Below are 13,486 nucleotides of genomic sequence, written 5' to 3'. Positions count from 1 at the left end.
AAAGGTTGCAGGGTTGCGTGCTTTTGCCCTTTTTTCCCAGACCCCAGCACTGGGCGAGACGTTGTGTGTCGGTCGTGTGTCCTGCCGACTACCGTATTGATGCTTTCACCGGGTTGCCAAGGGTTGAAGTTATTTTTATATGCCCCTCTCCTTCCATCCCCACGTCCTGGCTGTTGTCCCCAAACAGAGTGGCTCAAGCCGTAAGTGGCCGAAGCTGAAGGAAATAATGCTCGGTCATCATGCCCGCCTCACATCTCCGGTTCCGACGCGACCGAGTTTTTCCTCTGGGCTGGACTGATCCCCGCGAGGCACAACAAGGGAACGGGTCATAACATTTCATTCCTTTTTACGATCTCCCTACGGTAGTGCACGGGGGAGAAGTGGCATGAAGAAGGTAGTGGAGTTTTATTGACGAACGGATGGACGGACGGTATCGTCCCGTCGGGTTCGAATGGTTGCAATGGTAAGAGCAAAAAAAGGCAAAAACAAGGATAAACCGTACAGAGTTCAATATGTGAGAGCGCGAGGTCGAAGGCTAGGACGGACCCTGCCTCCACAGCCGCACACACACACAGACAGAAGGATGGGAGGAAAAATTGGAAGATGGGTTCTTTTTATCGAAACGTTTCCAAACGGAACGTTTCCATCCGCACGAGCTACCATGAGCACAACACTCATCCCGAGCTCCAGCGCACACATATCGGTGGAGTAGTGGCTTCATTTCGATTCATTTTTGCGGCAGAAGGTTCCATCGCTCGTTTGCTACTATTTACCAGCGCCGGGTCCCGGCTGTTGGATGTGGGAGATTGAGCCACATTTTATTACCGCTTTTCCGCATGGCCTGGGTCGAGGGGCCGTCGGTAGGTGAATGCAAATTTCCGATCGACGTTATTTTACGATTCGGAAAGTTGGAACGAAGCTGCTAGCCGGGATGGTGTGTCGGGATTGATAGGATGTAGGGCGTGATGGGAAGCTGTTTTGTTTTCCTCTATGGTTGTTCTTTTCCGGTTGTTGTTTTAATTCGATTGGTGGTCACATCACACGATCGATGGACGATGGGAGTGAGATAGAGTGCGATGAGCGATAAAAAAATCTTCAGAGGATAAAGCTCCAACAAAAAAAAGGCTGTTTGGTGTGCAATGTTTGGGACAGTAGTATCTGTTAGAGATGTGTTGAGTTTAAAGTGCTGTAAAATTGTGTATAATAAATGAGATGCAATTAGTTTATCGACAGTCATAAGTTGTTGGAGTTGATTGATTTGAGCAAATAAAGTTGTTTAATCGTGAAAAGGTCAGTGTTGTAAATTCATTTTTTGTTCAAACTTTAAATATTTTATCTTCAAGTTTAATTTGTTTAGGAATTAAGCGACAAAGACAGAGTAACTGCTCATCAGCATATCTACCTGTGGAGACTATCAGTTGTCGGTGACAATCTCAAATTTTGAGAAAGTTCTTAACCATTTACACGATCATTTCTTCAAATTTTAACCAAAGCAGTGATATTGGACGGTATAAGATGCTAAAAAATCGTGCATATTACTAACAAATCCATGATATGCCTGGAATGTTGTACACTTATACGCGCACGTGTCACGGACTAATCTGACAGTGAACAACATTTTTGGCAAGGGGTGGTAAAGATTTTCTCTCTCGGCTTGTATGAGCAGGGCTTGTGGAGAATGAACCATGTGGTAGCTTAGCTATTTAGTGGACCAGAAATCCTAATAGTAGTATAAGTTTCAGGGATACGATGTTTGGGGTTTTTGATGATGATATGGATCTCATGCTCCATCAGGAGTAAGCACGTCGATGAGCTGTTCGGCACGAGGACAAGAGGATCACAACCAACTCGTTGGCTGGATCAAGTGAAACCGAACCTGTAGGAGATCGAATGTATCTGTGGTTGGAGTAAAGCAACTCTGACCGAATTTTCCTGGCACTACAACTTCGAGAGGTGTGTTTCTGCCATTTCTTCAAGTAGAATCTGGACTTCACCCATCGTCTCGTAATGTTGATTTCGGAATCTCTCAATTACTGAATAATTTTATGTTAGTTCTCTGATCACGATAGAACTCTGCGGTGGTACATGATGTCTCGACCTTCTCGGAAGAAATCAAGAGCAATAAGAAATACGATACAAGAGCTATTGTTTATTTTCTGTATTGGCCTATCGTTAATGCAATCCATATCAACCTAGACCAATTCCTCCAGCAATGATGAATGTGAAACGTTTGATAAAAAAATAACTTTAAAACCGGATTAAAGATTCCGAAATGCTTCCGTTCGGTAATTGGCATAGGAAAACGCTTCCGTCTTGAGCGCTACCACCCCAGACCCTACCCGGTGCTAGCGGAAAAAGACACTCCTTCTTCCCTTAGTGAACCGCTTCTTCATAACGCTCATTTCGCCACTGCGACAATTTTCCACTCAGACAGACAAAAGTCACAAATAGAACGAACGCTGACTCGATAAAATAAGTTGTAGCTGTTGCTAGCGCTTGCCCCGACCTTTTCGACGAACCGGGAAGACACTTTTTCTTGTGTATGTATGTGTGTGTGACATTAGTCTTCATGCCAAGCCCAAACCGTTACTTCCCCGTCAGCTTCAAAAGTTAACAAAGCGTGAAAGCACACTCCTCGGCACATTTAGCTGGCTTATGTGTTGAGATTTTCCGCAGACAGTAACTCATCGTCGGATCGTGGCATTAGCCCCAACCACATCACCTTTGCCACCGTCCGTGGTGGGGTAGGGTGGTGAACCAGCACAGCTCGTGCTCACGGTGTATTTGTGAGGCGAAAGTTGGCTGGAAGAGATTAAGCTACAGATGGGGCCTGTTTGTAAGGATTTTTGGAGCAGCAGTGCTTCAGGTGGTTCAGGTGTCGAATGGCAGTTTCGATGAGTTTCGTGCGGTCGGGCGAACTTTTTTGGGCATTAAAGCAAGGATTTTGGAGGTTGATGCGATTCAGATGAAAAATAAATATAAAAAAAATGATCTCGTAGAAAATTGCGAGGAAACTGATTAAATCATATTATTAATGTGGGTTTAGGTGGACAGTAGTGATAATAGGTCCAATATCTCCATGTTTCGGAGCGTTGAGAGAATTCAGTTCAATATTTTCTTGTCGCTTTAGAAGGATTTTTTTCAATAAATTGTTTGAAATTTTATATTGATTTCTCTGGAAGGTTCAATTTAAAACCATTATTTTCTCATACTTCTTTTCGTTTATCTCATTCAAATAGTTTTCAAGAAAAAACCTCCAAAAACCACAAAAACTTGAAATAAAAATAATACTCCGCAAAGTTTCCAGCAAACGTAGAAAAGAATTTCCTGCATTTGGCTGCCCCCTGCAATATCTGCTAAAAAAAAAAAAAAATGGTCGAGCAGTTTTTCATCAGCAGTCAGCCAGCCTGCCAGACAGCCCACCGCTCCCATGGGAAAAGGTAAGCGAGACGAGAAAAATCCAATCATCATCTTGGCAGCAACCATTCCTAGACCCAATATTTGCAATACACTTTTGAGACAACGAGCACGGCAAGGCAGTAAAACAAAAAGGGCGGCTGCTCCGTCTGTCTGTGAAATTGTGACGATTGCACTCATACTCTCGGGCTCGTTCGGTGCAGTGTTTTGGTAGGTAATAAGGAACAGGACACTAAAAAACAGAACTGTGGTGCAAAAGCAAAACTGAACCACACTTACACACGTCCTGCATTTTACACACACACACACACAGAGGAAACTTCGAACTCCGACGTGCAGCTTCCGTTTTTTGGGGGCTCCGCAACACGGCGTACCTTCGCCGGGAAGCCGGCGGAAAAGTTGGTCCAGCTCGGGGAAGGGTGTAGGTTTACGTCTGCAGGTTCGTTTCTCAATTTAGAACCGGCAACATTTCAGTGGCTCTTTTGCAGCCCGGACTTCCTTTCGTCCTCCTCAGGAATCGCCTCAGCACCGGCAAAAAGCGACTGCCGAAAGTCCGTAGTTTATAGCCGGCCCGGAAAATGTGCCCGCTCTTCATCCTTTTGCGTTTTACCTTACCACCAGTGGAAAGATGAAGCAGAATAGAAAAGTTTTCCTCCTGACCCCGGCAAAGTTGCGTCTGTATTTCCGTTGTACCTTTCCATTCGGGTACTGTTGCTGTTGCACGGTCAGGGAAAAGTTCTTCCTCCCATTGGGGTGGAGTATGGTCCGGTGTTGAGGTTTCCGTTTCGGCTCGGACCATGCTCCTAAGCTGAACTTTGGCACCCATTAGGCATGGTCGTCGTCGTACACCGCTCTTGCGTTCCCCGGTAACGTCGCCTAAAAGAACTTTGGCACGAGTTTTAGCAACCGGAAACACCGATGACGGTCCCTTCCGAAGTCCCAGGAGCGTTCCTTTACGAATGGGACAAACTTTTCATCGTTTTCTACATACCAGCACGGGACGAGAAGATCTGTGGTTTTCTCCGAAAGGTCGATTCGAAGACGTTAGGCTGCCGACCTCGGGAGTTGGGCGATAGTTTCGTGGGATTTGCCACGTTTGTCAGTGTTGTGTTTCTGTTGGCCGGTTGGAATAAGTTTCCTGGAGGAAGGTTAAGGCAATCGGGTTGTGTCCCATGAACGTACGTGTGTTTTTGTTGCAGCTGTGAAAAGGAGTCCCGAAAAGCGGGATCAGTTGGTCACACGGTCCTCTCGGTTCGGGAAACGTTTGGAGTCTGCTGTGTTATTCTTTGTTTAATGCTTGTCTTGTCTGGTTATTTTCTCACGTTGTGCGTGTGATGTCCCTGGGGTTCTATGGGCTTTATTTCGGCCCTCGTGAGCAAGTGCCGTTGGATCACGTTACAATCAGCGAAAACAAAAACCATCAGTGATATGATCGTGATATGATGAGTACTTGCCGTATCAAAGTGAGGAAAGAATTTTATAATTGTTCAACTAGTTTAAATTAATGGTTTAACACCCTTTAAACCTTCTTTTTTAAATTCCTATAAAAATGTTCAACCTATTCAAAGCACCATACAAGAATGCTAACCTAAAGGCTCAACCGGCACGTAATTGCTAGCAAAAACAACTAAAAATACAACCATTTTAACCACAGTAATACGTGCCTTGTTTTTTTCTTGATAGCGTAAAACCAGAGGGGTTAGGAAAAACTGGTGTGTCCTCAAAACCAAAACCACCACTATAGCCAGCCGAATCGAAAGCGCAAAAAAATGCGTTGCATCCAACGGAAGGATCAGTGACAACTATGTGCTCAGTGAAAAAAAGAATGTATTGTAGCACACTGTAAGGGATGGTCCTGGATGAAATCCACGCTCGTAACTAGAAGGTTAAAATGTAAATATTTTAAAAGTGCATCAGAAACAAGTGACTTATTTATAGAATTTAGGTAGAGAAAAAAAAATACAAAAATTTAGATTTTTTTAGGAAGATATGGACCCATACAATAAAGCATGCTAAAAGGTTTAAGTCTAAGGTATGAGCTTGTTTGGGATATTTCTTAAGTCCACAAATTTAAGATATATATTTTCCATGAAAATTGCCTAAAGATTAAGACCAATAGATTGTAGTAAGAACTAGTTTAAATTTGATGATGCACTCTGATGCACACTTTAACATAAATCATGAGATTTTAAACTGGAATCTGTGGTCTAGACAAAAACAACATTTTTCTCATGTTGCATCACAATTGCTAAGGCCCAAATAATCAATAAACCAACATCGATTTCACTGACTGGACAGTCAATCCGTCTGTGCCACCATCGACTGTACACGGTACGGTAGGCACATTGGACCAGCGCCCAGAACTTAAACAGTACCGGCGTAAAAACTCACCATAACTCACTCCAATGATGTGTGGTAGGTTTCCAACGTAAATTGATAATAACGTTAGCACGCGCATCACCCATCCAGCTGGCTCTTCAATCCAACCTCGGAATTCGAGCGATTGAAATACCTTTGGCTGCACAAAACAGGCACTGGCACCGGCACCGGCACGCACCTAGTACTACGAATGGGCACATAAAACAGGTGAGTGTCGAATGCCGTAGGGCTGAAAAATGTGCCCAATGAGGGTGGTGGAGGTTCTTTTTTCTGCCGTGTTTTTCGAGGGTGAAATGGTTTGAAATTTGCGCATGTAATGTGTTTCGTACAAGAATGAAAAGTGTTTAGCATAATAAAGGTTATTGAAATGAGCCACCAGCTCTCATTCAGAACCTTTATGCTTTTAAATCATATTTTCACCCCAAAAAATGTTCTCTCAAGAATAGTATTATTCCTTATTAATTGTCAAAGAAACGTTTCAATCCGGAAAATGGTTAAGCGCACACCCAGAGTGTGTTTTAACATTTGCCTCAACGCGTTCCGTTTGCTCATTCAATGTCGGGTTTCTTTGGGTTTTTTTGCCTTATTTTTCTCCCCGATTTTCCACCACCCATGACGGAACTTTTGCACCCACACAAGCTCAAAATGGAAAACTTTTGCCCCTTTATTCTACCCCCCCCCATCTCCACACCCCCTTTCCCATCCCATCCTCCCGAAAGCCTTCGGGAAAGGATCCGCTGGGAAGGATCAGAATCCCGTTTTGCGTCGAATGGCGTGCGAGACTCACGGAGTGTTTCCCCCGCCTTTTTTATTCCCGTGCATCCCATGAGGGTTTGGCTTGGGTGTGAGCAAGGGCCCTCACGTTTTCGCCACCCAACACGACTCGGAGGGAGGGGGGAGGTGTTGACTGTTTCAATTGCCTCGCGGTGTGTCGGTAGAGCGTGAGCACATTTACGCTCGAGCGACAAGTCAGCAAACTTTGTGCCACGTTGCCGTCTCCCGACCGAAGGGAAATCCGCGACGCGGAACGCCCGAAACGACGCAGGTCAAGATGGCAGAAGATTTCGCGAACGCGATTCGTGGAAATATGTTTATGTGTGAATGTGTTTCTGTTGCTTGCCGAAAACAGGAAGCATCAGCTGGAGTTTGATTGATGGAGAGATATAAATTGTGGACAATTTTGATTAGGCATTTGTTCAGAAAACCTGAACAAGCCAATTCGTAGAATCAAGTGAAATATTTCAATGAATTTAAGCATAAGAACGGTTGCGTTTAAATTTGTCTAAGAAATGGCTTTAGAGTTGGAAAGAAATAAGCTTTTTGAGAAACATCTAAGAACTTCGCTTAGATTCGATCGTCCCGGGATCGTTCGCTTTAAAAGTTTGTCATTTTCAATATTATATTGTAATAGTAAAGTATAGCTCTTCAAGGTCTCAATTCTCAAGATTTTGTTGTAAATACGATCATCAAGGTTTCAGACACGCATGAGCATGAGGTTTAGAGTCTTTTACGCTTTTAATCAAAACTGGCTTACTGCATGGTAGCCTGGCGTATTTCAGCACATCCTAAACTGGTTGATACTGAATCAGATTCTGAATAAACTATATGAGATAAGTTGAAATCGAAAAGTTTGAATTTGTAAAATCAATATGACCCTCATCTGATGGAATAAAATAAAGTTACCAATGAAGATGTTTACACAGGTATTAGTTTGATAACTTGTATGCCAAGGACAGATGTCTTAAGGAGTTCAACATTCAGCTAGGAACTTTAGATAGATGTCCGAGGCTGCCAATGTGTCGAATATGAAAAATCTTCCCTCGAACCTGCTCTATACTCATTTCTTTACATAAAATAGAACACGGATCAATACAGAAAGGACTTGAATCATGATCATGATGATCATGATCAAAACAATTTGAGATGGTTAGCAGATGTTCTATAAAGAAAACAAAATGTTACTATTAAAATTTCATGATAATATCGTACGAATTGTGAAAAATTCTTTTAAAAAATACATTAAATAAAACTATTTAACGAGCTAATGTCATCAAATCTCTAGCATCTTTAAAAAAGTTTAACTTTTTGCGTTAAAACCTCCCCTTATCCCACGATATGATACTCTATTGAATTTCTCAAAAAAAAAGTTTTAAAGAATAATTAAGTTGGAAATTAAAAAGTTAGCTAGAAATACTAGCATGAACATAATTCCCGAAAATTTGTAATCGAGACACGATTTGCAATTTTAGCCATCAAAGGTACCACAATGCACTATAAATCTTCAACACGTCACCATGACCACAGCGATCCCCACAGTGCGCATCGGACGCGTTGAAAGGTGCCAACGACTCGTACAAAAAAAAGGAGAAAAACAGAGCATACAGAAGAAGTTTTCCACCTCGCGCAACCCCACCCTGACCCCACCGTTCCACCGTTCCACCGTTGACTGATGCTTGTTGCTTGCCGGAGGGAGTGACGCTGCTCGAGTGCTGTGCTGCCACGAGTTCACGGTGCTGCGAATCGAGTTGACGCTTGTTTTGCTTCAATTTCCATCGCCAACCAATTATCCCGCCTGTCTGTGCTTGGCGAATCTTTTTTTCCCCATCTAGCCATCTAGCAGCGCGATTCATGCGCCATCCCTCCGTGCTCCACAGCACGGCATGCTTTCAGTAGTCGTCGGGCACAACACAAAAAAGGACGACGAATGCGAACGTTCCTAATTCTCTCCCAACTCCCAACTTCAGGGTGGAAAATCTTCCCCTTGCTTGCTGCAGGAAACGACCGACCATCTCCAACGGTTCGACGGGGGTTCGAGCGCGCTCGGTCTCGACGGTTTCCTGCACGGATGATGATAATAATAATAAAGTGAAGAAAGTGTTGGTCCCGTTTTCCGTCCACCGGCTCCAACAGTTTTTCCAACAGCGCGACGTGCAGTAGCGAGCGAGGTCTGGCACAGTCTTTTCCTTCCGGCACGCAATTCAGGGAAGACACAGACCGAATGCAAACCGTTTGCTCGGGAGCGTGGAAAATATATTATCACTACCGCAGCCCAATCCTCCCCTCCATACGGGACTGCCTCTTCCTCCACCTCTTTGTCCATGAACGGAACAGTGAGCGCATTTAGCCCGTCGTCGTCGTCGTCTTTCGTTCTGAGTCATTTATATTCCTCCATCTCCCGAAGCTCACGCCCCCTGAAACCCAGGCAGCCAAACGCTTCGTTGCCACTTTGCGGCACAAAACGCAAAAGGATTCGCGTGTCCGCTTTCCTCTCTGCTCCTCCCCGTTCTTCCCAGCGTTTTGCAGCGTCCGTTGATGAGCGACCCTTCGTCATCGTTCTTGCCATCCCGCGATCCCGGAGTCCTTGTTCGGGCTTTATATATATGCCTGGGAGGGAAGGCACCTTCCTGCTAAGAGAAAAACTTGTGAATTGAACCAAACAAGAGCGGTGGCAGGAAGCGGAAGAGCCACGTTTGTGACTCTTTCTTTCGCTCGGTGCTCGGTTCGTGATGCTGCTCTTTTTCCACGCCTGAAGGTGCCCGGCACGGCGTGGGTTTGCTTCCGAGCAAGACGACGGCCAACAAAAAACCCCGAAACCCGGAAAGAAATGGTTTGAGGATGGTTGGTGCTGGCGCTGCTGCCAACGTTGGTCGAATAATATGTTGCCAAGATCATGGCATTTTGATTGCGGCGGCTGAGATGCCTTGCGGGTGTGGCATTTTCGGTGGCGTAGCGCTGAGCTGCTGCTTCCCGATTCGCAAAACCCCAACTTCTCGCGCCACGGGCAGCAGATTGGCTTGCATGGTTGCTTTTGCCCGGCCGGCTGCGTTTTAGGTGGTGGTGAGCTGGTGAAATTGAAATTTCAGCTAACAAGTTGTGTATGCGAAACGAGTGAAAAGTGTGGCTCGCCAGTACGCCGAACTGGATGATGCCAGCCGCTCCAGCGAGTGTTCATCGAGAGTGCAAATGGGTCGAGTAATTAGTTCATTGCTGCTGACTTGGATGCAGAATGGAGCGGTTTACGGAGGAGATTGATGGGAAACGTGATGGCAAGGCGTAAGCGAGCTTTCATGCGAAAGGATGCGAGCTCCGAGGTGAAATGATTTGTATGAATTTAAAACCAGCAGGATGTAAGTATGTTTGTTTATAATGAAAATTGATAAAGAGTTATGTGAGGAACGTTCTGTGATAGAAAAAAGTTGTAAATGATTTCGCGTTAAGGGTTTATGTTTGAATCACAATCTCCAACGTAGTATCAGCTCTTCGATGATAAAACTCTTATTGTGGTGACATTGACGAATGCGATATGGTATAAGCTAACAACGAAAAATTCTTATAAAAATGTCTAAAATAAATTATCAATTGCATTTTCAGTTGCTTCAATCTTCACCAAAGTTTTTGAAAATATTGCCTTTATTAAGGACCTGCTTTACTTAAAAAATGGTTAACGACAATTTACTTTCCCTCCGTGTGGATCATCATTCATATTCATCATCTTGGACGGTTTATGAGGATCTTGCCTAAGTCTGAATCTATTATAATACTTAAAATTCGATTAAAAATATAATCGGTTTAAACTCTGTACAAATCGTTTAGGAAGGAGCAATAAATTGATCAATAAAATATTATTCCGTCTAACGAGGAAACCTATGCCGAGCGATTCGTTATATTGAACTGCTACTTTAATTGGAATATTGCGATACCACATTATATTATCCTTTTGAATTATTTATATTCAAAACATAAAAAAGAAACCTGAAATTTCTGAGCCTTTACTCTAAACTGTAGTTTGTAACTTAACATTTATTTAAGAACTACTGCTCAGCTTCATTTAGTCACAGTTTCACTATAAACGTGTACCGTTAGTTTATTAATTTAGCAAACTATCGAAATCACGCTTCCTACTTGTTGCCACGTTGGCGATGAGGTATTACGCAACAGGAAGTCCATTTTATGGCTAACCGGTGGAATTTTTGCTTCAACACAGCAGCAAAAAAAACAACAACATCCGAGAATAATTATCGCCCACGTGCAGGTAAGCGCAAACAAGCTGAATAAGTAAAATGGACGCGGTTCCGTGTGACCCGGAACCGTCCCGAATCGCCATCCAACCACACTGTCGGGGATGAAACTCGCGGCAAGAATGTCGTCCTGACGTGCCTTCACCAAACGCAAGCGTTGAAATAAATGGCAGAAATGACAATGAAATGTCAACGGCAATAAATTATCACCCTCGCCGTTCCGGGTAGGGCGGCTCGCTCGAGCCCTCGGACGGACGCTGCCACCCTCCTCCCACGGATGTGGTTTTCCGCATGACGTGGGAATCCTATAATCCAAGTGAAATGTCCCGTTAGGCGCCACCCTCTATGGCTGAGGCCACAGCCGCCGGTCGGAAGAAAACCACAGCTGGAAGCGCGCGGCCGACGAAGCCCGTCGCGGGTGCCATGCGACCGAGACAGAAATGTATCACAATTTTATTGCCTTGGATATAAAAGTTCCGTCTCGGGGTCAGGCCACAGATAGGGACGGTGGACGTGAGCCAGTACAAACGGGGAGAGCAGAAAAGAAGAAGTAGAGCCAAATTACGATTAGTGAAGGAGTGTGAGGCGAAGTCCGTCCGTTCTTATCTACCACCATCGAAGGATTTCTCCTTTTCCTTTCCACCACGATGTTCCAGAAAAGGAACGGGACTGGTCTCGGTGCCCTTGCGGTAAACAGCAAGCTCACCACCAATCGTTCCGTTTCCTCGGGGACTGTCCGTTAAATTGACGGTGGCAAAGGAAGTTGCAAATAATTTATTGAGCACCTGGGAAGGAGCGGAGCTAGCGCGGCGTTGGTAAGCGGTGGTGGCTACACGGTGGCTTCGTTTTGCCTGCAGGGCTAAAGGGCATTCCGCACAGCGCCTCGGAAGGAAAGAAACGGAAAAGAAACCGGTACGGACAGAAAGAAAATTTATGGGCGACCTTGCGCCTCCATCGACCACGTGGTATGGGGGGCGAGCACGTGTGACGTGCGGGACACCGCGCACGAACCGGCAGCCCTTAACGGTGGTAACGAATTATTGTGGGTGAACGTATGATAAAGTGGCATGGATATGGCGATGGATTGGGGTGGGCCGTGTGTTTGGTGGAAAATATATTTTCCTTTCGCTTACATTTCCTGTTTTCTAATTTATGAAGGCAAAAACCCGAGAAGTGGGGTTGCTGTAAGTAGAGAATAGGTATAGGAAAATTGGGTTAATTTCTATTTTTTTTAAATTGGTTAAAGTAGCGAAAACGTTGTTTTTCATGCAATAAATACTTATGTAATACATGATTCCGGAAAGAAAAAAAGAATTAAAGTTTTAAAATATATGCAAAAAAGGTCAAATTAAAATAAATTTGAAAGGGAGGTAAAACCAGAGAGCAGTCAAAATTTGAGAAATAAAGTAATATAGAAAATAACAGAACATCAGAAATAAAGAATAAACCAACAATTTTCTTCTAAAAATACTTGCTTCAGATATGTTTTGTATTTTATGGAATTGAAAATATATTCAAACAAATCAAAACAATCTGAATCCTTCTGTAAACTTCAGTCTCGCAGCAGATACATCGTTTACCATGCGTTATATCACGAAGACAAATGGCGACAGCTGCCAAGGGTGGCAAATTAATTAGATCCACTCCTTAGACGCGCGCTACTCGTGCGTTTTTCGACGCTTTTCCGATCGATCAGCGTTGCCTGCCTTTCCGCTGCCTTTTCCTTCCCATTTCAACTCAAGGGCTGTCATTTTCCGACAAACCCCAAATCATGACGAAAAGCGAACCGTTGCGTAAATCGAAATTTAATCGATCAAAGCACCCGTGAGGGAAAAAGTCATCAGCAACAGAAATTACCGCCCGTCGCGGCAAAGACCCACCATCCTCGAGAGTTCGAGCTTCATTTTGGTGGCGGTGGTTTTTCACTGGCACTAACTAACGAAAAAAAAGGACGGAAAACGTTCTCCCCCTTGTCAGCGACAGCCCAGCACGCGCAACACACATTGTGCATGCAGACGTAAAGCAAACAGACAGCAGACACGCACCCGGCACACACACACACACATCGCGCTCGACAGAAGTGTGCCACGGGCCCTGGGAATGGTGATGGCCACCTGTTGCCGACCGAAAAAACCGCATCGCGCATCGACGGCAACGAGGGCACCGTTTCGCACCAACCCGCACACGTGTCGGGCTGAAACGGTAAACAAACACATGGCCAAGTGTGTGTGTGTGTGTTGTGTGTGTGTGTGTGTGTGTGTGTGAGTGTGTTTTTGGTAGGAGTGAGATTGAGAGTGAATGGGAGAGCATATTAAGAAAAGGGGTGGTTCATCACATATGAGTGGCGGGAAAGCCTCCTTGTGTGAACCTCCTCCATAGCAACGCATGAGCTGATCCGCAATGAGATAATGCTTCACTTGAGGCAAACCGCGAAGTGTGCGTGTAGTGCCTTTTTGGAATAATTTGAATGAAAAAGGGGATGAAAAATTGGAAAATGAGAAGGAAATGTTATGATTCTTTTTGGTTTTTTTTTTTCAATCATTAGTGCCTGAAAAGAACGTCCCAAAAGCAAAAGAATTAAACCCTTTTCCGTTTTCCACCTCACAGAACCGATTGTTGCATTAGTCTCGAAAAATGATCAAATGTTTGTTTACTTTGCTTGCTCCGAGGTT

Source organism: Anopheles stephensi, chromosome 3 (genome assembly GCF_013141755.1).
Source record: "Anopheles stephensi strain Indian chromosome 3, UCI_ANSTEP_V1.0, whole genome shotgun sequence".
NCBI classification, from domain to species: domain Eukaryota; kingdom Metazoa; phylum Arthropoda; class Insecta; order Diptera; family Culicidae; genus Anopheles; species Anopheles stephensi.
The sequence above is the reverse complement of the archived record's forward strand: the minus strand, read 5'-3'. Positions refer to the sequence as shown.